Source organism: Myotis nattereri (genome assembly GCF_964212035.1).
Source record: "Myotis nattereri genome assembly, chromosome: 17".
Taxonomy (NCBI): domain Eukaryota; kingdom Metazoa; phylum Chordata; class Mammalia; order Chiroptera; family Vespertilionidae; genus Myotis; species Myotis nattereri.
Window position 1 is genome coordinate 24,907,106 of NC_138092.1, and position 24,199 is coordinate 24,931,304.

General features: G+C 39.3%; 1 long non-coding RNA gene across 1 annotated transcript in view; it reads left to right on the plus strand.

Moving 5' to 3' along the window:
• Positions 1-3,102, plus strand: part of LOC308533593 — a 32,537-nt gene extending 29,435 nt beyond the window's left edge. Inside the window, exon 5 of the long non-coding RNA XR_013997101.1 lies at positions 2,740-3,102. This is a non-coding gene — a long non-coding RNA (uncharacterized lncRNA). The remainder of the gene's footprint in view (positions 1-2,739) is intronic.
• Positions 3,103-24,199: the final 21,097 nt, after the last annotated feature.

Here is a 24,199-nt window from a genome sequence, read left to right on the forward strand (position 1 = left end):
GGAAAGAATGTTTGGAGAAGCAAATGAAAATAGTGGCGGAAACTGAGTTGACCAGGGCTCTGCTGTCTTGTAACTGCCCCTTTGTTGACCATCTTGCTGCTGGCTCTCTGTTGCACATGTCATCTTGTGTGTGTTCTTTGAGGCAGGGACTGAGAATCGAGCTCTACAGTGAATCCCCTATACTCAACACAGTGCCAGGTACATGACAGGAGCTCTATAAATACCCAATAAATGCCCATTCAGTTAATTAATTTATTTTTTTTGGAGCTTGTGTTTAGAGAAAGGCACAGAGCATCGACATAGTAAATATTTATCAAATTCTCTCATTTGCGTGACTTCCTGAGCATAGACTCAGGCCTAGAGAAGTACACCTCTGACTAAGCTCCATTCACAATCCCAACTTCCCAGTATAATAAATGCTCACAGGCAGCCCTCTTGACTTCCGATGTACTCCAGAAAAGGAGGTTGCTTAATAGCAATCAATCAAGAGCTTTAGGTCTTTGCAGTGACTATCAATGTGTCTTGTAAATCACTGGCTTTCAACAAATACTGCCTTTGACAAAACTGAGTTGAAAGTTCCAGTTAGCTTAGACGGTATTACGCATATAGTAAATGTGAATCCCAAGTGCCCCTCACCATCTGTCTCATTTCTAGAGTGATAAGGAAGGAAATTGCAAGAGGGCATTGCAGTGGGAGTCTGAACATCAGTGTTCCCCTAGATAGTAAAAAGGATATTACTCTGTGGGAAGGCACACTACAGGAGATAAGACACAGCACACTCCCTCACCTTCGGCATTTTTCATTTTTCATGTAAACTTGGTCTCTTGATGCTTAGAATAGGCTCAACTAAATACACCAGAATAAAACACCTTAAACATTTGTGTCTTCAAATGTTGACAATGAGAAATGTACCAGCATCATGAATTTAGTCTCAGTAGACTAGACCAACAGCCTCCACTATAACACAACCCCCAGGTCTCAATTAGTGCATTCAGGTTGCAAGTAAGGCAGTGATATATCTATATATCTATTACATAACCCACCAAACATATTTTTGCTAAACCTTGTTTAATTTTATAAAATAGTAGGTCTTAGGAAATTGTCTGCAATATAAAAATATATATAAAAATATATATATAAAAACTTATGTATGCCCTAGCCGGTTTGGCTCAGTGGAAAGAGCGTCAGCCTGCGGACTCAAGGGTCCCAGGTTCAATTCGGGTCAAGGGCATGTACCTTGGTTGTGGGCACATCCCCAGTAGGGAGTGTGCAGGAGGCAGCTGATCGATGTTTCTCTCTCATCCCTAACTCTCTATCCCTCTCCCTTTCTCTCTGTAAAAAATCAATAAAATATTTTAAAAAACTTATTTATGATAAGTCAGATGTAAAGAGGCAAATACTGGGTGGTAAGGCTTGTTTGTGGAATTTTAGAAGTCATAATCATAGAAATAGAGCGTACAATGGTAGTTGCCAGGAGCTAAGGGATAGGGGAAATGAAGAATTGTTAGTCAAAGGATACAAGTTTCCAGCTATAAGGTGAATATGTTCTATGGATGTACACTATGTTAACTATCCTATATAATAAAAGGCTAATATGCAAATTGTCCCCTTGGGAGTTCTACTGACTGGGAGTTCGACCACTCGCTATGATGTGTGCTGACCACCAGGGGGCAGCATGGAATGAAGGAAGGCCCCAGCCTGCAGCCAGAAGGCCCTGATCGGCCCTTATCGCCAGCCAGGCCTAGAGACCCTATCCATGCATGAATTTCATGCACCAGGCCTCTAGTAGTTAATAATAATGTAATGTACACTTAAAATTTGCTAAGAGAGTACATCTTAAGTGTTCTTACCACAAAAATAATAGAAGAGTATGTAAAATGATGGGTGTCTTATTTTGACTTTGGCATTCATTTCATAGCTATACATATACCAAATTATTACACTGTGCACCTTACATATATACAATTTTAATTGTCAGTTATACCTTAAGCCTGAGGGGAAAATAAACCTATCGAGGGAAATTATCCTAAAAAATCTTATTGATAATGACACAATAATCTAAATTTGCTAATTTTAACCAAATATTATTAGTTCTCCAAAGAAAGCTTTGTATACAGTTGTTTTATTTCCAAACAGACCCATTCTCTTTGCCTCTTGTTTCCTGTGCCCTTTCTAAACTGTTTAAACTTACAGGTCTTGTAAAATGCCAGTTTTCTGGTGATAAATATTAGCTCCTATGCATGCAGAAAATGACTTACTAGTTTGCAGAACAGAGTTATCAGCAGAACTGCATCCTTTTCACACTGGGGCTCATTGTACTCAGATGTACTAGAAAATCCTTCCATGAAATTTGAGAGATCAATCCTCCCTCAAGTGCTGTGTCCCAGAGACAGACACACACAAGTCTCTCTTATGTTACCTTGTGCTGCTAATGCCTCTGCCTCGATTGGTGCTTCTCAAGGCAATGGAGGGTGGGGTTTGGAATCATACGGAGCTTAAATCACAGCACTGCCACTAGCAAGTAACATGGCCCTGGACAAGCTACTTACACTCTCTGTGTCTCAATGTCCTTATCTGTAAAGTGAGAATACACAGCATCGATGTGTAGGGCTATTGCCAAGATTAATGAGCTAATTACAGCAAAACACTCTACATGATGAAATCCAGAGTCCTGTTTTTTGTCTTATAACTCTGAGTTTGCTTGCATTCGGTAATTAGATGTAACTATTGTATTTACAGGGCAAGAAATGATCGGAGACGTGGCTTCTAGCCGTGGGACTTCCTCACCCACGTGATCTTCCTGGCTTCCATGTTTAGGGAACTGAAGAGATGGAGATGGGGTTCAGGACCAGTCCGTGACACTTAAAGAACTTAAATTACTCTTCTCCTTAGATGTTTTTATTCAACACACCTTAATTAAGAACCTTAGACTGAATCATATGAAACTGCCAATGGTCTACCATGGGTAATTTCACACATTTGAATATAATATCATGCTCCAGGCAAAGGGTTAAGGAAGCCAAGACTAACAAAACAAACCTGGACTCTGTCCTCACAGAACTGATGATGCAGGTGGTAGGAAAACAAACAACATACTAACGGAAAAAAAGAAGTGAAGGGGGTTATGGCAGCAAATATCATTTACCCATGAAACAAACCCAAGGGGCAAAAGGCCAGGAGTGTTCAGAAAAACATCTCTCCTTATGGAAACCAAATGAATGGGTCATGATGGTTTGGAGGGTGTATTGCTGTAACAAATTACCACAAATGTAGTGTATTAAAATACCACCTATGTATTCTCTTACAATTCTGGAGGTAAGAAGCCCCAAATCAGGTTTATTGGGCAAAATCAAGGTATAGGGAGGGTCAAGCTCCCTTTGAGAGGAATTTGTTTCCTTAGCTTTTCCATCCTCAAGGGCTGCAGTCCTTGCATGTCTTGGCTCACAGACCTTTTCCTCCATCATCAAGGCCAGCAGCACAATATCTTGCCTCAGTGGTCACTTGCCTCTTCTGTTTGTCAAATCTCCCTCGTATAAGGATGCCTGTGGTTGCATTGGGACTCATCTGGATAACCCAGAATAATCTCCTCACCTCACGATTCTTCATTTAATAACATCTTCAAAGCCTCTTTCGCCATATAAGGTAATGTTCACAGGATCCAGGCATTAGGACCTGGATATCTTTGGGAACACTATTCAGTCTATTACCCAGGAGTGGAAAGCTAATTAATTGCAGGAGAGATCTGAGGGGATACAGCAACCTAACCTGAGATCAGCCAAATGCAGAGCAAGGAAGGATATTGTCCAGGAAACTGAACATTTCACTGACATTAATGATAACAACAACATTAAGGGGTTACCACCACTTATTACTGCTTATTATGTGTCAGTACAATGTTAATATTTCACTGTATTATCCCATTTGAGCTTCAGGAAAACCTCTAACATCCTAACTAATTTTAACATTTTTTTCATGATTTCAATAGGCTTTTATGAAAGCAGACACACACATGTGTACATAAACATATAAGTTTGATTCTATAATGGTACTTCATGGCCTTATAAAGGCTTTTTGTTGGCATCTGCACAATTTTAAATTAGTTTTATTCAAGAGTTACTGATGCTCCAATATGTGCTCTATTATCACCAAAGTTGCTCTGGATTGTTTTTGTTGCTGGGAAATATTTTGCTCAGGGTCAGTTTATTAACAAATATTTATTGAATAGATACTCTCTTTCAGGTACTTGGGATACAGGGTTGACCAGATAGTTTTGTCCCCTCAACATCCACAGTTTTGTGTGTGTGTGTGTGTGTGTGTGTGTGTGTGTGTTTGGGGGCGGGGGGGGGGGATAGTATATAGATAATTACTGCACAATGTGATTTTTTTTTTTCCACTATAGAAGCACATGGTGAAGAAGACAATTGGCCCCGTCTTAAGAGATTTGAGGAAGACTTCCCGGAAGAAGTGACTTCCAAAGTAGGATATAAAGCATAAGTTAGAGTTTGAAGACAAACTGTGGAAGAAGAAAATGATTCAGGTAGGGCGAAAATAATTTACAAAAATCCAAAAGAGAACATGGGATACTATTGGAATTTTAAATAGTTTACTTAGGCCTCAGGCTAGTACGGGAGAGGTAGAGCAGTAAACGATGAGGCCACACACTATGCTACAGGAAGACCATAAATGTTTATCTGTCATATTAAAGAATTTGGATTTTAGCCTCAGGGCGCTGGCATGTGGAGGAGGGATGTGGAGTACAGGGTTATAACCAAGGAAATGACACCACAGAATTTAACTTTAGATCAACTTTTTATTGTGGAAAATTATCTTTATGAACTCCTCTCCCCCTTGTAAGCCCACCCTAAATAACGCATTATGTAAGTAAAGACAGTACACTGGCTTTGCAAACACAGCTTCTAAATGGTTCTCCTATCTCTCCATACCAGCCATTGCACACTTATACACTCCTCTCAATTGCTCCTACAAGAAACTTCATTGACAATGAAAATAAGGTCAAGGGATCACAAACAGAAACTGACCAGGATTTTTTTTAAGCATTAAGTTATTTTAGTTCAAAATAGAAAGTATCCCACAATCCTGTCCTGACAGGAATTTCCAGCTGAGAGCTACTTCTGAAAGGTACCAACAATTTAAGCATACACCTCCCTGCCCCTGGCAAATTCCCAGGCCCGTGTCAGTATTTTAGCCTTTCTCTCCTGCTCCTCGCTTTCCTTTTAGCCGACACAAACCACTGACCTTTACTGGTTCTCGAATCCTCCCTGGTCGCCTGCCCCAGCTGAAAGTAAATATGGAAGATCCTTATCGAAAAGAAGAAAGAGAAGCCAGTATTTACGGAGCACTAGTTCAAGGCATGTTAGGTATTTCCTGATATCTTTACTACATTCATTTTTTGTGTCCTTATGTCAACCCTGTGGAGGCAGGTAAAACCCTTATTCTGTACATGAGAAATTGAATCTCCTGGTGATTCATTTCTCCTTTCTCTGTGCCTGGCACTGGGACACGGGGCTAGAAGTTCGGGGTCACAAGGCGTGGTTGCGGAGGAATTTGAGGTCAGATTCTTTTGGCTCATGCCTTTCCAACTACATCATAAACAGGGCTTGGCCCCTGTTATCGAGGTCTTTGTTGTTGGTGCCAGCACTCACACAGTTTGCTGAGTTTCTGGTTCCCTGGTTTTCCCTCCCTGTGGTGTTCTCAGTTTATTACCTGCCCTCTCAGACTTTGGAAACTTCATATTACTTTGCCCTTGGGTGCCTGTAGCCTCCTGATTGCTGACTGCTCACCTGGGTACACCCCATTTCCTCTTCTGTCTGTGCCCAGCTCTGAGCTACTTGGTTTCAGTGTCGGAGCTCCACTCTGCCCACCAACACCCCTATCTGCCAAGCACAGCCCAACATCTTCCTAGTTTCCACGCACCTGTAGAGCTCTCCAACTCAAGGCCTGCCGACCTGTTCTATCCTCTTCTTCAGCAAAAGAGCTTTAGAAACTACGGTCTGTGTCCTGCATCTCCTACCATTGAGCATTTAAAAAAATGTTTAGTTATTTTTCCAAATTCAGTCATAAAAAAACTTTACAATAAAGTAGTAATGCTCTGTTTTGATCTAATTAAATCCAGGTATTTCTTACAAATTCAATGCAAGCAATACAATCTGGCTTATGAGTAAATTTGGTCAAAGAATACAGCTAGAACTCTGGCCTAGTAGTCCGGCTGGTTGAGTGTTGTCCCCTGCACCAAAAAGTGAAGGGTTCAATTCCCAGTCAGGGTACATGTTATATTGTAGGTTCGATTCCCAGTCAGAGTGTATAAGGGAAGCAACTCATCAATGTTTCTCTCTCACATCAATGTTTTTTCTCTCTCTCCCTTTCTTTCTAAAAATCAATTTGAAAACATATTATATATGAACATATATACATGTGTGTTTATGTATATGTATATATATATATATATATATCTGTCCTTGGGTGAGGATTAAAAAATAACAATAATAATTAATAAAGTAAAAAGAATACAGCTAGAGAATCACAAGGCTATAAAATCTTTGAGTGTCCATTTAGCTTACCTTTAACCTTGAGAAAGAAATATGAGAGAGAAAATAAGAAATATATATATATATATATATATATATATATATATATATATATATAAATCTTCAGGGGATGATCTGTTTAGGGTATTCTTCATCTAGGGCCATTCATACTGGAGTTCAGCAGATTTAAGAAAGAGTCTTAGCTCCATAAAAAGCAGGGTTTGGGGGAAAAAAAAAAAGCAGGGTTTGAATAATTTTCATAAAGGGAATCTTTCCAGTGGCAGTTACCTAACTTGTAAAATTTAGTATGCAATGGCCAAAACTCGGGGCGTACTACTGGTTTGATATTTAAAAATATAGAGATAAATTTTTAACTAATAATAATGTGTTTTCTGATCCAAGGCAAGATATAAATGATCAAATCTCATGCTCCAGGCTATAAAGTAATTACTACAGAGAACACAGTTCCTTTGCTTGTGTTGTGGGGGTGGGGGGAAGAGAGAGAGAACGAGCAAACCTATCTTCCTTCCCTGGAGCCCTGAGCCATTCCAATTTTGCAACCAAACTGCCCTGACTTTGAAACAGAGTTAATAAAGCTTTAGCCACAATATATAAAGGTCTGATTTTTGCCAGTCCTTTCAAAGTCTTTCCTTTATTTACCAAGGTTAACCCCTCCCTCTAAGTAAAACAAAAGTATTGTTTTGCTAGTTAATATAAAGACAATAACTGAATGCCTATGTTAGAACAAAATGTTTTTAAAGCAGTGGAAGCCTGGTACAGAGGCTCCTGTTTAAAATGGGTTATAATGACTTCATAGCAGTGCAGGCACTGTGCCAGGTGGCATTGACTTGTAACTCACATTTAAATCCGATTTGTTCTCATGGTAATCCAACACATAGTAAGTTCATTTTTTTGTTTATTTTTTAATTTCTTAAGATTGTATTCAAACTAAAATGATAAAGCAAAACAATAAGCACAAAAACTTTAGTTTTGGGATTTTCATTTGACAGGCCCAGATTTTAATTTAATGCTAACCAAATTACTAGTTGGATAGCATCAAGCAAGAAATTTAATCTGAGATTCTGCTGCAGATATTACAATAAGAAATATAAGACAATCACAAATAATGATACTAACTACATAGTGTTACTGGGAGGATTTAAATAAATAACAGGCAGTGTCCAGCATATAATAAAATGACTAGCAAATGATCTTATATTCTTATAACTAATATAATGTTCTTCTCATACTTGTACTTGGATTTAGAAATTAAGAGAAATTCCTATACTGCTTTCACCTAAAATATATATTTTTTTGTGAGTAGCAGTTTCAGTAAATAGGAGCCTTAATACAGAAATTCCAGACTGGGTCCACTTATCATTATATCGTTACTTAATAATTAAACCTTCTTATGCCATTGAAATCAGACTCCGTGGCTGAAAGTAAGGTTTCTAAGTTCTTATTACCCAAAGCGAGTTCAGACAATCAACAGCAGTAATAGCATCTAGGAGCTTGTGAAAAATTTATAATCTCAGGATTTTCTAGACTACTGAATCAGAAAATGCATTTAAACAAAATCTTCAGGTGATTCATGTGCACATGAAAGTTTGGGAAGTATTGTTTGAGTAGAGTGGTTCTCAGACTTTAGCATGTACCTGGAGAATTGGTTAAAACACAGATAGTTGGGCCCAACCCCAGAGTTTCTAATTTAGTAAGTTTAGAGTAGGCCTAAGATTTTGTGTTACTAACAAGATAATGGGATATTGCTAGTCCAGGGGACCACACTTTGATAATGGCTAGGGCATTCAGTAGAGACTCTGGAAAGGTTATACTTGAGTAGTAAGATTAATTAGGCTTAAAGTAAAGACCCACTCTAGACCTACTATAAGAAGGTTTAAGAATAAGCCTTGAAAGTATCGAATCTACCTGCCACAAAAAAAGCTCAGTGCTCCTTAAAGAAAAACAACAGTTGACAATATATCATTCAAAACGTTGATCATCTAACTAAAAATTACTAGCCATGCCAAGAAGCAGAAAAATGTAACCCTAAGCAAGAGCCCATCAACAGAAACAAACATAGACAGGAAAGAGATGATGGATTTGGCAGAGAAGAGTATTACAACAGCTATTGTATGTATATATTTCAATATGCTCAAGGATTTAAAGAAAAACATAAACATAAAAAATGGAAAATATATTAAAGAAACTAAATGGAATTTCTAGAGATGAAAGCGAAAATAAAAAAAAATGACTGAATGAGATTAGCAGCACATATATATCCAAGAGAATTAAAAATATATCCATACAGCCCTGCCAGTGTGACCCAGTGGTTGAGCATTGAACCACAAACCAAGAGGTCACCAGTTCAATTCCTGGTCAGGGCACATGTCCCAGTTGCAGGCACAATCCCCAGTAGGGGGTGTGCAGGAAGCAGCCAGTTGATGTTTCTATCTCTATATCCTTCTCCTTTCTTCTCTCTATAATCAATAAAAATATATTTTTAAAAAACTTTTTAGAAAATATACACATAAAAACCTGTATACAAATTTCCATAGGAACATTATAATACTCAAAAAGTAGCAACAACTCAGATGACTATCAACTAATGAATGGATAAACAAAATGTGATAAGTCCATTCAATGAATATATTCAGTCATATAAACAAATAAAGTATTGTTATAATATGCCACCCATGATTGAACCTTTAAAACAGTGTGGTCAATGTAAAAAGCCAGTTACAAAGGCTATGTTATATGACTCCATTTTTATTAAATGTCCAGAATAGGTGAATCTGTAGAGACAGAAATAGAATAGTGATTTTTTGGAGCTGGCAGAGAGGCTTGGGGGGAGATGAAGAATGTTTGCTAATGGATACGGAATTTCTTTTTGGTGCCATGAAAATGGTCTAAAAGTAATTGTGGCAATGGTTGAGCTCTTTGACTATACTAAGAGCCATTGCTTTGTATACTTTAAGTAGGTCAAATGTTTGATCTATGAATTATTTCTTAATAAAGTTGTTATATTAAAAGATAGAAAAGAAAAAAGTTAGCATTGGTTCTCACATCTAGGAGATCATTAGTGACCTTGGCTTGAACAATTTCAGTCTGAGATGAGAGAGTAAACAGAAGCCAAATTTATGTTGTGTGTTGTGAAATAAAGGGATATGGGATAGAGGTAGTGGTAATAGGCAAACAATGATAACAGACCTCCCTCTTAAGTTTAGCTGTAAAGGGAAGAAAGCAATGTAATTTTGAGGACTTTGTGTGAAAGGGAATGAGATAACAGGAAGTGAAAAAAAAAAAAAGAAAGATACAGAGAGTGGGGGTGGGAAAGGGAACTGACTGAGCAAGGTGTGAGAAGAGACCTAATCTAGAGAAATGAAAGGGATTAACCTTTCATATGAGATTACTCTTCAATTAATAAAGGAAGGAAGAAATAAAGAAATGTTCTGCCCTTGAGTTTCTCACTTGGGGCAGCACTTGTCTGTCTGACAGAGAAGATATTGCTCAGAGATCTCTAAGTATCTCCGACATTTTAGTACTATCCCTCCTGACACATGGGGTGATGCTGGTGGTGGTGGTGGTGATGTGTGTGCATGTGGGGGAAGAGGGAGACCATCCTTCTCAATGAGAAAGTGACAGTTCCCACAAGGAAACCTGATAATTTTGAAGGCACAGCACCTATGGGGGATGAGCAAGCCAAATGTAGAGATTCTAAGACAAGAGCTGCAAACTGAACTGTCTACAAGGTCCAGGAAGTTAATAATAATACCCAGTGTTTATTGAGCACATATTATGTGCAGGCACCAGTCTAAACATTTTACATTAATCAACTTACTTAATTCTCACAACAGCCTAATGAGGTAGGTATTCTCCTTGACAAGTAGAAAGAACATTGAGGCACACGAAGGTAAAGGAACTTGCCAAGGACACAGTTAGGAAGCTGGTAGAGCTAGCTTTTGCAACTAGGAAGTCTGATCGAAAGCACATGCTCCGAACCATGAAGTTATACTGTCTTTCTTAAAGAGATATTAACAACAAAATGGGGTGGGTTTCTGGGGACAGAAGAGCACATGACCACACTGAAGGGAACAGCCTTATGTCCAACCCATTTCTAACATGCAAAAATGTGGCCTCACTGTTCCCAGATCATAAGACTTTTTTGAAGCAGAAGGTAAAATCTGAACTTGTAAATAAAATTTAACAATTTTTAAACATGGGCAATTTACTTTTTAAAAGTTTATATATTTTATGGCAAACATGCCTATAGGACAATTATGGTTCATGATGAGCCAGTATGTGTCCTCTGCTTTAAAGAGACCTGTAGACTTCTAATGTGTCCAACAGAAAGAGAGATATGCATATAAAACATTGTTTGATAACTTTAGAAGTTTTATATGTCTACAAATGGCATTTTACATGTACAGTGTAAAGGGGAAATGTAAACACATTAAGAAATAAGCAATTACACAATATGCATCAAGAAGAAAATCAGGTCATAACAGCCCAAATGCAAAGAAGAGAAGAAGACAGACATTGTATTATTTCAGAATAACAAACAACTATAAAAAATGCTGGGCTACTGTCATTGACAAGGACAATTGCTGTAAAATTCCTGTCCCACTTACATCAGGCATATTGTACTCAATAAGATATAAACAAGCAAAGGGCAAATCCATCACTACTTCACAAGGTCCCTGGAAAAAGAAGAAGGAAAAAAAGGAGCAGATAGGTGTGGGCCTGATGTACCTGATACAAATAGGTATGGGCCTAAATGCACCCCTTAAAATAAATACTTAAAAATATATCAGACTTTTTCTTAGGGAGATACAGCCATAAAATGTGAACAGTTCTCCAAACCCTCACCTCAGAATAGTTTAAAAGTTAGTATAATTTGCCTGGCTGACATGACTCAGTAGTTGAGTGTCAACCTATGAACCAGGAAGTCATGGTTTGATTCCCAGTCAGGGCACATGCCCCTAGGGTGGGGCATGCAGGAGGCACAGCAGGTCAATGATTCTCTGTCATCATTGATCTTTTAATCTCTTTCCCTTCCTTTCTGAAATCAATATATATATTTAAATGCAAAATGTTTTTTAAAAGTCAGTATAATTTTAATTTTTTAATATTAAAGGTTGAATTTTTTCATGTGTTCATTAGAGCATTTTGTCCTTATTTTGTGAATAATCTCCTTACCCTTTGCCATGTATCCATTTAAAATAAGATTTTGACTATTAAGTCAGCAATTTTTGGAAAGCAATTTGATATATGTATCAAGACAGTTTCACATATTTTTACTTAATAACAATAATACTTTTATGAATATATGCTAAGAAATTCACCTGAAAGATAGAAAAAATTTTCTATGAACCAAGATATTCAAAATAAGAAATATTTATAATAGTGCAACACTAAAAACAGCCTACAAACACAAAAGGTAATCACTTGTGTATTTTTTTAATAGTGTGGGAAATGTTTATGATATTTCATAAAATAAGAAAGCAGTAAGTTGTTTAGATGCTATTATCACCACTGTGCAAATATGCATAGAAAAATGACTGGAAAATGAAAATACAAGTATTGGCTGATATGATTATGGACAATTTTCTTCTACTCTAATGTGTTTTCCCTATTTTTTCTAACAGACATGTAACGTTTTTAATCATACACATTTCCTATCATGAAACCAGAAATACCATCATTAAAAATGCATTTCCTTAGATCTTGAGGAATTTAATCATAAAGACTCCTGTAGAGATGGCTTTTTGATCAATGGATGGATGTCTGAGTAATGTAGATGGTAAGTGGAAGGTAATAGGTAGATGGCAGGTAGATGATAGAAAGTTTGTCTTAGAAGATATATATCCATTAAAGATCCTATTTGAAATTGAGAGAAACTCTCTCATTTTACACATAAAAAGATATTCTTGAAAGCTATTGAGTTGCTCAGGGAATCTCTTGAAAAGGCCAAGAATAAAGGTGGGAAACAGTGCCCCCCTTTACCCCCCCAAACAATACTGAAATTCTTCCTAAATGCCTGATGAAAACACTGGGTGGGCCCACTTCATTTTATTCCACAGATAATGGAAGTTGTTATGAGAGTAGCTGTCACCAGAGCCACCGGAGTATTTATGCTACAGAGATGGCCATCCTCATCATGATAGATTCTGTGTGGTCTCAGCTTCATGTCAACATTGGCTTCTGTGTCAAAGCCTGAAGTGGGTGCATCTGGTTGGGAGATCCTATATAACATGCTCAATCCAGACTGCAAGGGAAGTCAGAGAGTGAGTAGCCAGCATTTTTAGCTTCTGCACTTGGAGGTGGGCTTTTCCTCAGGTGGGGAGGAGTCCCCAAAACAGGAAACTTGTACTACTGACAAAAATAGGGACAGCCCTAGCTGGTTTGGCTCAGTGAATAGAGCGTCGGCCTGTGGCCTGAAGGGTCCCTGGTTCGATTCCGGTCAAGGGCACATACCTGGTTGCAGGCTCAATCCCCAGTGGGGGGCCTGCAGGAAGCAGCCAATCAATGATTCTCTCTCATCATTGATGTTTCTACCGTATCTCTCCCTCCCTCTTTCTTCCTCTCTGAAATCAATAAAAATATATTTTAAAAAATATAGAGACAAATGTTCACTAAAAGTGATGTATCACTCGGGACTTTTGAGCAAACTGCTCCATCATGTGCCTGGAGAGCTCACATATATCTGGACTAGCAAAGTCTTTTCTGAGTCCTGGCATAAAAACTTGTGATTCACCAGAAACACAAGAAAAGAAAGGTCTCTAAGAAACAACTATCAGGCCATCTACCACTTACCTTCCTATGTCCCCTCCTCGCCTCCTGGACTTCTGTTGAACATGGGGCTTTTAGTCCACCCTCCTCAGAATAGAGATGCAGAATAGAAAACATCTTAGCTGCCCTCTAGAATGGGCTCCTCAGCAACAGGGGGTCTTGCATTCCCTTCATCTGGCTCCTTTTGTTTTAGTTTCATCCTTTTTGGTGCGTGGGACACAGACCTGGGGAGCTGTCACCTTTTTCTTACTCCCCCAATTGCTCTCTGTGTAAGTAATAAAGTGTCTGAATCTCAAACGGACGTACTGTATCTTTACCAGTCAAGTTAGTTAGGCTTTGGCCTTGGCCTTGCCCTGTCTTACATGTGTGTCCAACCCACCTGCTCAAACAGAAGGAAATGTACTGATTCATGTAACTGAAAACGGGGCCCAGTTGAACATGATCAGTTCAAGTGAAATGAGCATGATGCAGTCTTTCTTCTCATTACAGACTCAGTTTACCTCTCTGTTTGGCTTTGCTTTTAGACTGGCTAGCTCCATAGATGGTCCCTGGAATGACCAGCTTCACAAAATCCTTAGAACTAACTATCCAGTGGAACCACAGGTTCTCTTTCCCAAACACCCCAACAGGAATCACAGGACTGGCTTTCACAGGACTGGTTTGAATTGTGAATGGAATATGAAAATCATCTATGGCCTTACCATGTTCTTGCTGTTGGAGGCAAGAACTGAATTATCCCCACCCAAGCTACATGGATTGAGATGGGGGAGTTGTGGCTTATTAAAGGAAATATAAAGCCCTAAGAGAGCCAGAAAACACTGACTTGATGAACATTCCAATATCTCTGTACCAGAGGCCAAGGTACCACTCATTCCATGATGCATATTTAAGAGCCTACCTTAATGCAGTTAAATGGGTAGACACTTGAAAAGTCAGAAATAAAACATATGGACCAGGCAAACATTTATGAGAGATCTTGGGATCTTGGTTAAATGCAGATTCTGATTCTGTAGAGCTGAGGTGAGGCCAGAGACCCTGCATTTCTTACAAGCTCCCAGGCAATACTGAGGCTGCTGGCCCATGCTGGTAGCAAGGATCTAAGAAGCAGAAATGTACAATGGAATAGGTATAGTTCACAGGTAGTGTAAATCAAATCCTGCTTTTCGTTGTTGCTGGTTTTGGTCTCCATGCCAAGGAGCATACATCTAATTGGTCAAGCTTGGATCACAGGGTCACTCCTAATCCAAGGAACACTAAAATTTGCATTGCTGGCAGAAAGAAGTTCCCCAAACACAACATTAGACTGCTGCTACCATGAGAAAGAGCAATAGATGCCATATGGTCCTGCAGGGACATAGGTAGCAAGGCACCCCTCTGAAAGCTAAAAATAGATCTCCAAATCAGGTCTCTTCCACAGCAGCTCAAGAATACCATACCTGGAGTGATGTATCTAAAACAGTGCCATACAACCTGTTCACAGCCTGTTTTCAAACACTTCTGTCTGCATTGAAAAGATGAAAGGCACAAACCAATGTTAAAGTAGCCAGCAATCATTACAACACAGTCACTACAACATGACCAAAGGTATCAACCCACACAAGACTGGTTTGAATGGTGTTAGCACATCATTGTTAGCACATCATTCATTTCAGGCCTTGCTGCTTGTCTGGGAGAAACGGTTTGCTGCCCCAAGAGATCTCTCGTTTATTCTCATAAGGCAAAGTTGTCTTTTGTTCCAGTAAAGAAACTCTTTCTGCCTTCAATCCTATGCTACACTTCCTACCACTGACTCACAACTCCCCATCAAATCCCAATACCCACTCAGCCCAAGGTTCTATCTGGCAGAATTGCTAAAACAACACAAACAGCAAAATAACACAAACATTAAAGCATGACCATTGTATGAATGTGCATCACATGTAGGAGCTGTTCTAAGACTTCACATGTACTATCCCACTTACTGCAAAATTGGGGGTTTGTACTGGTTGGTGTACCTCAGCTGGAACCCCATTTCCTGGAGTCCCTTACCTGTGTAGTTCCAGGTTAAGTTTAGCCACAGGAAAGATTTGGTTGAGATCTGAGAGGTGGGAGTGAAGTGGCTAACATTCTCTGGTCATCACTGTCTAGAGATGATGAGGGACAGGTACAGAGGTGCCGGTGGGTTCCAGTCTATTCTTGAATTCCCCTGCTCCATACCAGCTCTCCATCCCAACTTCTGGGCCTGCTGACCAAATGTGACCACAGACTAGGGTTGCCAAATTCAGCAAATAAAAAAAATCCAGTGACATTGAGCTAAATTTAGATTTCAGATAAGCACCATTCCCTAAAGTGTGTAAGTACTAGTATCTCCCATGTAATATTTGGGATATACTTATACCCAAAAATTATTTGTTGTTTATTTTAAGTTCAAATGAACGTGGCATCCTGCAGTGTATCTAGTAATCTGCGTAGAACTAACTCAAGGATTTTTAATGAGAATTCACAGAGCCAGCAGCCACAAACAGCCTTCCGTAGACTTCTACAGCAGCTGGAATACCCAGAATCTAGAAACCCTACTTCTTCACTCATGTCAGGACTGCTTGCTAACAACTTTTTTCTGCTCCTTGCAAATATTTCTTTCCCCAGATTTCTCCCAGGGTTGTGTAAGGTTGCATTCCTAGAGTGCATTCTTCATCCCATGACACTCACAGCTTTCTACTCCCTGATTAAATGCTAAGACTCATTCTGACTTTTGGAGGAAGGTGCTATTACTATTTCTACTCACTGAAAAATAAACTTTGACACAAAGAGGTAAAGTTGCTTGCCCAGAATCACACGTCTGACAAATATGATTTAAAGGCAGGATTTTGCTTAAATAGCTGGCTTAACTACCATAATACATCACCATAACAGAATAAAGAGAGAAGTATTATATAATTGTCATAACAGTACACATAGGAAGAGATACCATATATTATGCATATCTAGTATATATTATATATAAATACATTATATAGAATTATATATGACATATGCATATGGACTATGTAACTGATTATAGGCATTGATACTCACCTTATACATAAAATTTAGCCCCAGTATTTCATAGTTATTAATTTTTCAACTGTACTCACTAGTGGATATCAAAATGCCACCATTGTAAAATTCAAAATATATATATACATTCTCAACTGCATATATTTGGTATTTATTAGGGACAACAGTTGAAAAACCAGTTTCTTTAAAATCTTTGAACTAAATTGTCATATAAACAAGAAAAAGAATGGGTGAAATTGTTTCTTTGGATAATATTGGTGACTCAAAAAAAGAAAAAGAGTGAGCTCATTAATGTTTGAATGAAGATGTATTTGAACAGAGAAGGTTGATAAGTTCTCTGTGTGGGAGGGTTCCTGAGACAGTTTAAGGCTGTGAAAAAAAAATCAATGCTTAGAAGAAAATGATAGATAATTCCAGTTAATGAGTGCACAGCACACTAATTATTGTAATAAAATATGTTTAATTAAAGGGAAGTCTGCTTTCTAATGATTGTACTGACTGTAAATCAATTTGGAAAACCCCAAAGATAACTAAAGACAATATGTAGAAAAGCTGCAGGGAAAGTCTATGCAAGGAGGATAAATATGTGTTTACTAATGTGTTTAGAGTTAGCATTCTAGAAACCCTAGACTCTTTTAATAAAATGTTCCCTAGCCCTAACTCATTTGGTTTAGTGGATAGAGCGTCGACCTGCGGACTGAAAGGTCCCAGGTTTGATTCTGGTCAAGGGCATGTACCTTGGTTGCGGGCACATCCCCAGTAGGAGGTGTGCAGGAGGCAGCTGATGTTTCTCTCTCATCAATGTTTCTAACTCTCTATCCCTCTTGCTTCCTCTCTGTAAAAAAAATCAATAAAATATATTTTAAAAAAATAAAAAAATAAGTTCCCTAATTTCTTAAGGCAGTGCCCAGGTAAAGAGAGAAGTACTTGGAAGTAAATTTTTAGAAGTTTTAAGAGAATCATTTAAATATATTTAAATATAATTTTGAAAAAAAAATAGATTTTAACATACATTTGCAGAAAAATGTGAAAGTATACCAAGTCTATTCAGACTAAACTCCATTCATATCATCAAAATATCAACCAAGCTCATTCAGTCCCAGTTTGTAGTGGGACTTAGGAATGACACATAAAGCATATTTTCATGCTCTCCTACAGTCACACAACCATTGGTGGTTCAGTGGACAGGGAACAACAACTGCAGAGAGTCAGTTGGGAGTTTCAACCCAGGGCTGCAAACATGTGACCCTTTCTGCCTCTGATTCTTGTGAGTGTATAATGTGTGTGTGTGTGTGTGTGTGTGTGTGTGTGTGTGTGTGTGTGTGTGTGTTGAGTGTGGTGAATGTTATCAGGCATATCTTCAAGAAAATTTCAATCTGGGGAGAACCCATAATGATTCATTTTCTGGGCGTATTCTGCCCTTGAACCAGCTACTTCGCTTGCCTCTTCCTGGACAAAGGGTGGAAGGAGGCAGTGGGGTCCTAGGGCCCGCCTGTACCAGCTCATGAGACTGACTGTCAGATTTGTGAGAAACCCTCAGGCTGCTTATTAAACACAGCCATTTTTTTTTTAATTAAATGATATAAACTTACAAGTAGGTAAAGTATGCCATGATAAAGGTAACACCTACTGGACAATTCCTAATTGTTTCCCTGCTTTCTTGTCATCTATGCTCTTGGAGTGACCTAATCTGTCATATCTGTGTATTGCTGTACACCTCTTCATGCCTCCACTTTCAGGGACTTCACATGGATCATCCGAAATTGACCACGATGGAAATGTTTGCTCACTGAAATCAGCCTGTGCTACAAATGAGAGCTCACCTGTGCCCTAGATGGTTGTTAACCATTTACCAGCACACCCCTGGATAGAGGCCATGGTGGGATCTGAGTCAGGGTCCTCGATGTGGAGGACAGTGATAGCAGGTAAGTCTGCAGAAGGAACCACACAGATGTGATCTAAAAAAGTTGTCATTCTGTGGAAGCTAGGCCGACAGAAATTGAGATTCTGGCTAGAAGCAGTTGAGATAAGATCTTAGAAAAGCAAACAAAAGCAAGAAGGTCTAAAGAATTAGGTGGGTGGTGAAACCATAAAAAAGTTATTGAACTAAGTAGATTAGCAGGTTTTATAAGGTGGGAGGCATGGACAGGGAAGAAGCATTTAAAGGCAGGGACACCGATTTCCACGTTTACCCTACGTCACTTCAAATAAAACCCTAATTTTTGAAATTATTTATTTCCCCTCTATTCAGAGCTCTTAAATGTAATGTCGGATCTCACACCAAGAAAAAAAGAAGCCAGCCCTGGCTGGGTAGCTCAGTTGGTTGGAGCATCGTCCCGCATAACAAAAAAGGTTGTGTGTTTGATTCCCAGTCAGGGTACGTAGTACCTAGGTTACAGGTTCAATGCCTGGGAATGTACCAGAGTCAACTAATGGATGTTTTACTCTCTCATTGATCTCTCTCTCTCTCTCTCTCTCTCTCTCTCTCTCTCTCTCTCTCTCTCTCTCTCTCTCCCCTTTCCTCTCTCTCTAAAAGTCAATAAAAGCATATCCTCGGGTGAGGATTAAAAATAATAATAAAAAGGAAAGAAGCCAGATTAAAACAATTTAAACAAAGGTCTGATTAACATTCTTTAATTCTAGAACAAATGTTCATGCTCATACAAACCCCCCACATACAGGTTCCCAGTTGCTCATTCATTGTAGCAGGGCCAATCGTAAGATTCAGATGACCCTAAACTTTGAGCTGTGAACTTAAGCTGCATGATTAAAGAAGCACTGATTCCTCCCTGGTGTGATTCCCTACTATGATGTGTTAGAAACTTGGCTTCAACTGTATCCTGCCTGTTTAGTGGTCATAAGTGGTGAGATATTGTCTCTACCCTGGACACTAGGGTCTGGACCTTATATGATACACCAAACTAGCAGTAGGAATTGCAGCATCAGAGTTTACACTTGGGGATGCATCAGTCCTTCATCAAAGGTTGGAGACCAACCCTTGCATTTGACTAGGCTGGCTCATCCTGAGGACTGGGGTATAGTCAGCTACCATGGGACTTGAAGAAGGCCATCACTCTCGGCCACATTTATCCTTGTTTCTCATTGACTTGTAGCCTGGCTCCTCCAAGAGATTCAGGGAGTCTCACAGATGAATTCTGATTAGTCTCTATTAGATAGAAAGTTCAAGGATTTTCTTTTAATCAGAAAGGTCCTCTTCTGCCTGTTTCCCAGCCTTCTAGAATACCTCATTCCCCTAATAGAACAATTATTAGCAAATTAATATCCCTTTTATGAACACCTGGAACAAGAATAAAACATTTCTTTTTTTTTATCCCCACTGTTTTTGATGATAAGGGAATCTTGAATATGTTCATAGAGGGGGAAGATTAAGTGGAAAGTGGAACATTAAATATTGAACAGAGAGAAGGGAAAATTAATTTCCTAAGGAGAGTACAAAGGGGAAATAATAAAAAGCTGAGATGGGGCTCAACTTTGAATAAAGAAAGAGATTCTTCTTATGAAACAGGAAGAAAGGAGGAGAATAATGATGCTGAAGCAGAGAAATGTAAATATGGAATTTATATGGGCAGCTGATATTACTCGAGCTCCTATTATGTAATTCAAATAAATCTCAGCTGCTTCCTAAATTGTGGGGGAGGGAATGGAGGAGGGGAGAGTAAAGAGTGATTTCCAGCACAGCTCTCCCCAAAATCACCTTCTTTCTAAATCCTCATTCCTGAGCTTTTCATATTCTTTTTTTTTTAAGCCTCATCGAGGATATTTTTTCCATTGAGTTTCAGAGAGAGTGAAAGGGGGTGGGGGGGTAGAAAGAAGGAGAGAGAAAAGTATTGATGTGAGAGAGACATATTGACTGACTGACTCCCGCACATGCCCTGACTGGAGCCGGGGATCGAATCTGTAACCTAGGTACATGCCTTTGACTGGGTATCCAACCCAAGACCCTTCAATCCGCAGGCCAAGGCTCTAACCACTGAGAAAACCAGCCACATTGCCTTTCATATCTTGATAGAAGTGAAGGGTTTATAGATTATCTGATGAGTTTTGAATCAGCCCATTTTAAAACTTTTTATTCACAGCTCATATTGGTATCTGCTATTTATCATCTCTTGATGCCTCCACTGAACTTTTTCCCTGTTGCATAAGGGATATGAGAGAAGTGCAACCACAATTTCAATTTAGTAAAATAGATGTTCTGTGTGGAGTATGGACATCAAGTTATGGAAACACATTGGGTGGGAGGGGACCCTGCATAATCTTTAATGATCAGAGAAAAGCTGCCATACAGAAATGCCCTTATGACCCAAAGGAATTAGCCAGGAAACAGATGTGGGATCCAGAGTAATAAGAAGAAAGAATGTTCCATTAGAGGGAGGAGAATGTGTAAAGGTCTGGAGGCAGGAGAGTTATTGGAATTGTAGATGGGTCAATAGGACTTGCAAGGTCAGGGAGCTCATCGGAAGCCACACCCCAGAAATCCCTTCAATGCATTCTGAGGTGTTTGGATTTGATGCTGAAAACAGTGGGGAATTTCAGAGGAACTTTAAGTAGAAGAGTGACTGTGATCAATTTTGTGTTTTGAAATCATTCTGACTGGCAGTCTAGAGAATACAAGGGTGGGAAACAAGACTTGGAATATTCGTTGTGAGAAGGGATAGAGTGAGAACAGTGGGGAGAAGTGAATATATCCTAGACAATAAGATGGTAGAATTGCCAGACAATATAGCTGATGAAATATGTGGCATGAGAAGAGTTACCAAGGGCAACACCCACATGTTTGTTTTGAATAACTGGATTGATGGTCCTGTTTTCAGTGAAACAAGTATTACGGGTTAGATGTCCTCAAACTCCTTGTAAAGTAAAAGAAAGCAGGGAAATTTGGAATGGTTTGGATTTACTTTCACTCATCGGGCATACTGTATACTTGTGCCAGGCATAAAGACAGGAAAAGTGAAGAAGCTATGAAATAATAGGGGAGAGAAATAGAGGAAGGGGTGGTGGAAGAAAGTGACAACTGGGAATCCCTAAGGCCTATTCTGGATTGGATAATATGAATGAATAGTGGAAACAAGTGTCCTAATTATTACATTCTTATAGGAACCCTGGGCAATATGGGAGCAGAATTAAAGAGGACACACATCAATGGTGGATTGAACCCAAGCTGAGGAATATATGGAACAGTGTGGGTAAGTTTATAGTAAAGTACAATATGGGAGGCAACCCCTGGGACTAATATAAGCATCTCTAAAATGTCTTCCCATGAGCACAAGGTGAATAGGGAGGTCAGAAAAGCCAGAAGGGGGCCAATGTGAGAATAAGGAAAGAGGACAAGACTGGAGGCCAAGGGACTGAGAATAAAGGGGTTAGATGAATAGGATGTAGTCATCAGAGAGAATGTCAGCATTCAAGAGAATGGCAGTAGCGAAATCCCAAGTCATAAGGTGGATCCAGATGTTGTGCAGCAAGATTGTTGAAATTGTCATGAATATGGATGTTGACATTCCAAACAATGGGCTCCAAAGGAAGTCTGTGAGCAAGGTAAGAGTCATCCTGGAGGTCAGTAAGGCATGGAAACAAGATGAATAAAGGAAGAGCAAAAAGGTGAAACTGTTAAGAGCGCATGCTCAATTGTGGGAGGAAGAGACAGAATGGGGAATGGAGTGTCGATGAATGTTTTTCTTCTTTTTTTTTTAATTTTGAGAGAGAGAAAGAGAAAGGGAAACATCAATTTGTTATTCCACTTATTTATGCATTCATTGGTTGATTTTTGTATGCACATGTCCTGACTGGGGATCAAACCCTGCAACCTTGGCGTAGTAGGGTGGCTCTCTAAACAACTGAGCTATCCCGCCAGGGCCTTTATTAGAATGAAACTGGTTATTATTAAGAGAAAACAGGTTTGGGTAGTGATCTTAACAGGAAAACTATACCAGGAAGGAATTAGTTTACAAGCAAATAATATGTTACAATAATAGAAGAGGCTCGATGACAGTTGTTTTCATTCCACTGGTCATTGTGGAAGCATGCAGAAGAGGAAAAGCAGGATGGTTGGGGATGGTCAGGGACACACAGTATAGCAAGGAGCATGCTGGAAGGGACACAGTGAAAATCTGTCCCTTTAGTGGCATTTTAAGGCATAATTGAGGCTCTTCTGGGTCATTAGTACTTATAGGAACTCCGAAGTCACTTTAAGTTATTCACTGAAATTGCGGGGGGTGGGGTTGGGGGGGGGGCTTTATAGCTACTGACCATCTCCATAATGAATTCCTTGTAGAATTCTTCCCTTTGAAGATTCTGTAGGTGCTTATTGAGCAATGTTAGGCAGAAAATAAAACAGACAGGGCAATTATTCCCTACCAGGTGGGGTCTGAACACAGAGAGGGTTTACTGATGAAACAAATCAGTTCAGAAAACTTTAAATGTCCTATTAAGTAAATACCACACATTAAAAACCAGAAAGGGGTGACTAAGAGGTGGAGAAGATAGATAGGAGGTGTATTTTCAAAAGGTTTCACCCACACCCTGTCTTGTGGCTTTTTACCCTGATGCTGCCACCACACCTATGAGTTTCGATCATTAAGATAATAAAGAGGTAGAATGACTAAAATCTGCTGAATAGCGCATAGTGGTAAACACAGTCCCTCAAAGGCTAAACCTGACAGACAAGATCAGTATTCCATTTGGAGAATGTCTGACGATGTTAACTAATATTTTTCCAACCTTGTCTATGTGTGTGTGCTGGTGTGTGTTGTTTTATTTTCAGCTGATCTTGGAGAATATTAATCTCATCTCCTTTATTTCACTTACAAAATGTTGATATTAAAAAAGGATAAAAATTGGAATACATTGGGACAGGGAATTCAAAGTACACATAGACTTTTTAAAAATTTATTTTTAAAATTTTTCAATTACAGTTTACTTTCAGTATTATTTTGTATTGGTTTCAGGTGTTCAGTATAGTGGTTAGACAATCAAAGTGTTCCACCAATATTTTCAATACCCACCTAGCACCACACAGTTATCCCAATATTATTGGCTATATTCCCTATGCTGTACTTTACATACCCGTGACTACTTTGTAACTACCAATTTGTACTTCTTAATCCCTTCACATTTTCCACCCAGTCCCCCAACCTCCCTTCCCTCTGGCAATCACCAATTCGGTTGCACGGACTTTTGAAAATCCCTTTTAAGTAAAATTAACGATTACAGTTTTATCTGCAAAATATAACCTCTACAATATCATACTAGTAGGTACACAAAAACGTGATATGTGTGTAAAAATTCAAAAACTAGCAATTCAAAAACCATCATATCAACTATCATTTAAGAAGTGTTACTAGGTGCTACTAATATCATGTAATTCGGGCATCCATACCAGGTAGACACCCTTATCCCCATTTCACAGGTGAGCACATCGCACTACTGGCGCGCCAAGCAGCAGTTACCTGCGGTACATCCACTGCCTACAGGTGAGGGAGCTGAGTCATCAGACTTCAACGCAACACTGTGCTGCTGATGTTTGAAACTTCCCACCTAAAAAGAGTCCCATTTAAAGCAGATCCGCTCCGAGTTTTAGGCGTGACTGGTGACCTTGATTTTACCTTCCGAGTCACGGGTAGAGGAGCTGTGAGTGTTGGGGGAGGACCAGCGGAAGAGAACAGGTGGAAACTAGGCAGAGGGACGGGAAGAACGAATTAAGGCGCGCTGCGTCGGGGCGGGGTGTTGAGAGGCTCCAGGAGCGCCGGGCACTGGTGCGCGGAGGAGAAGGGAAGCCGGAGCAGATAAGCCCCGTCAGGTGGAGGCTGCAC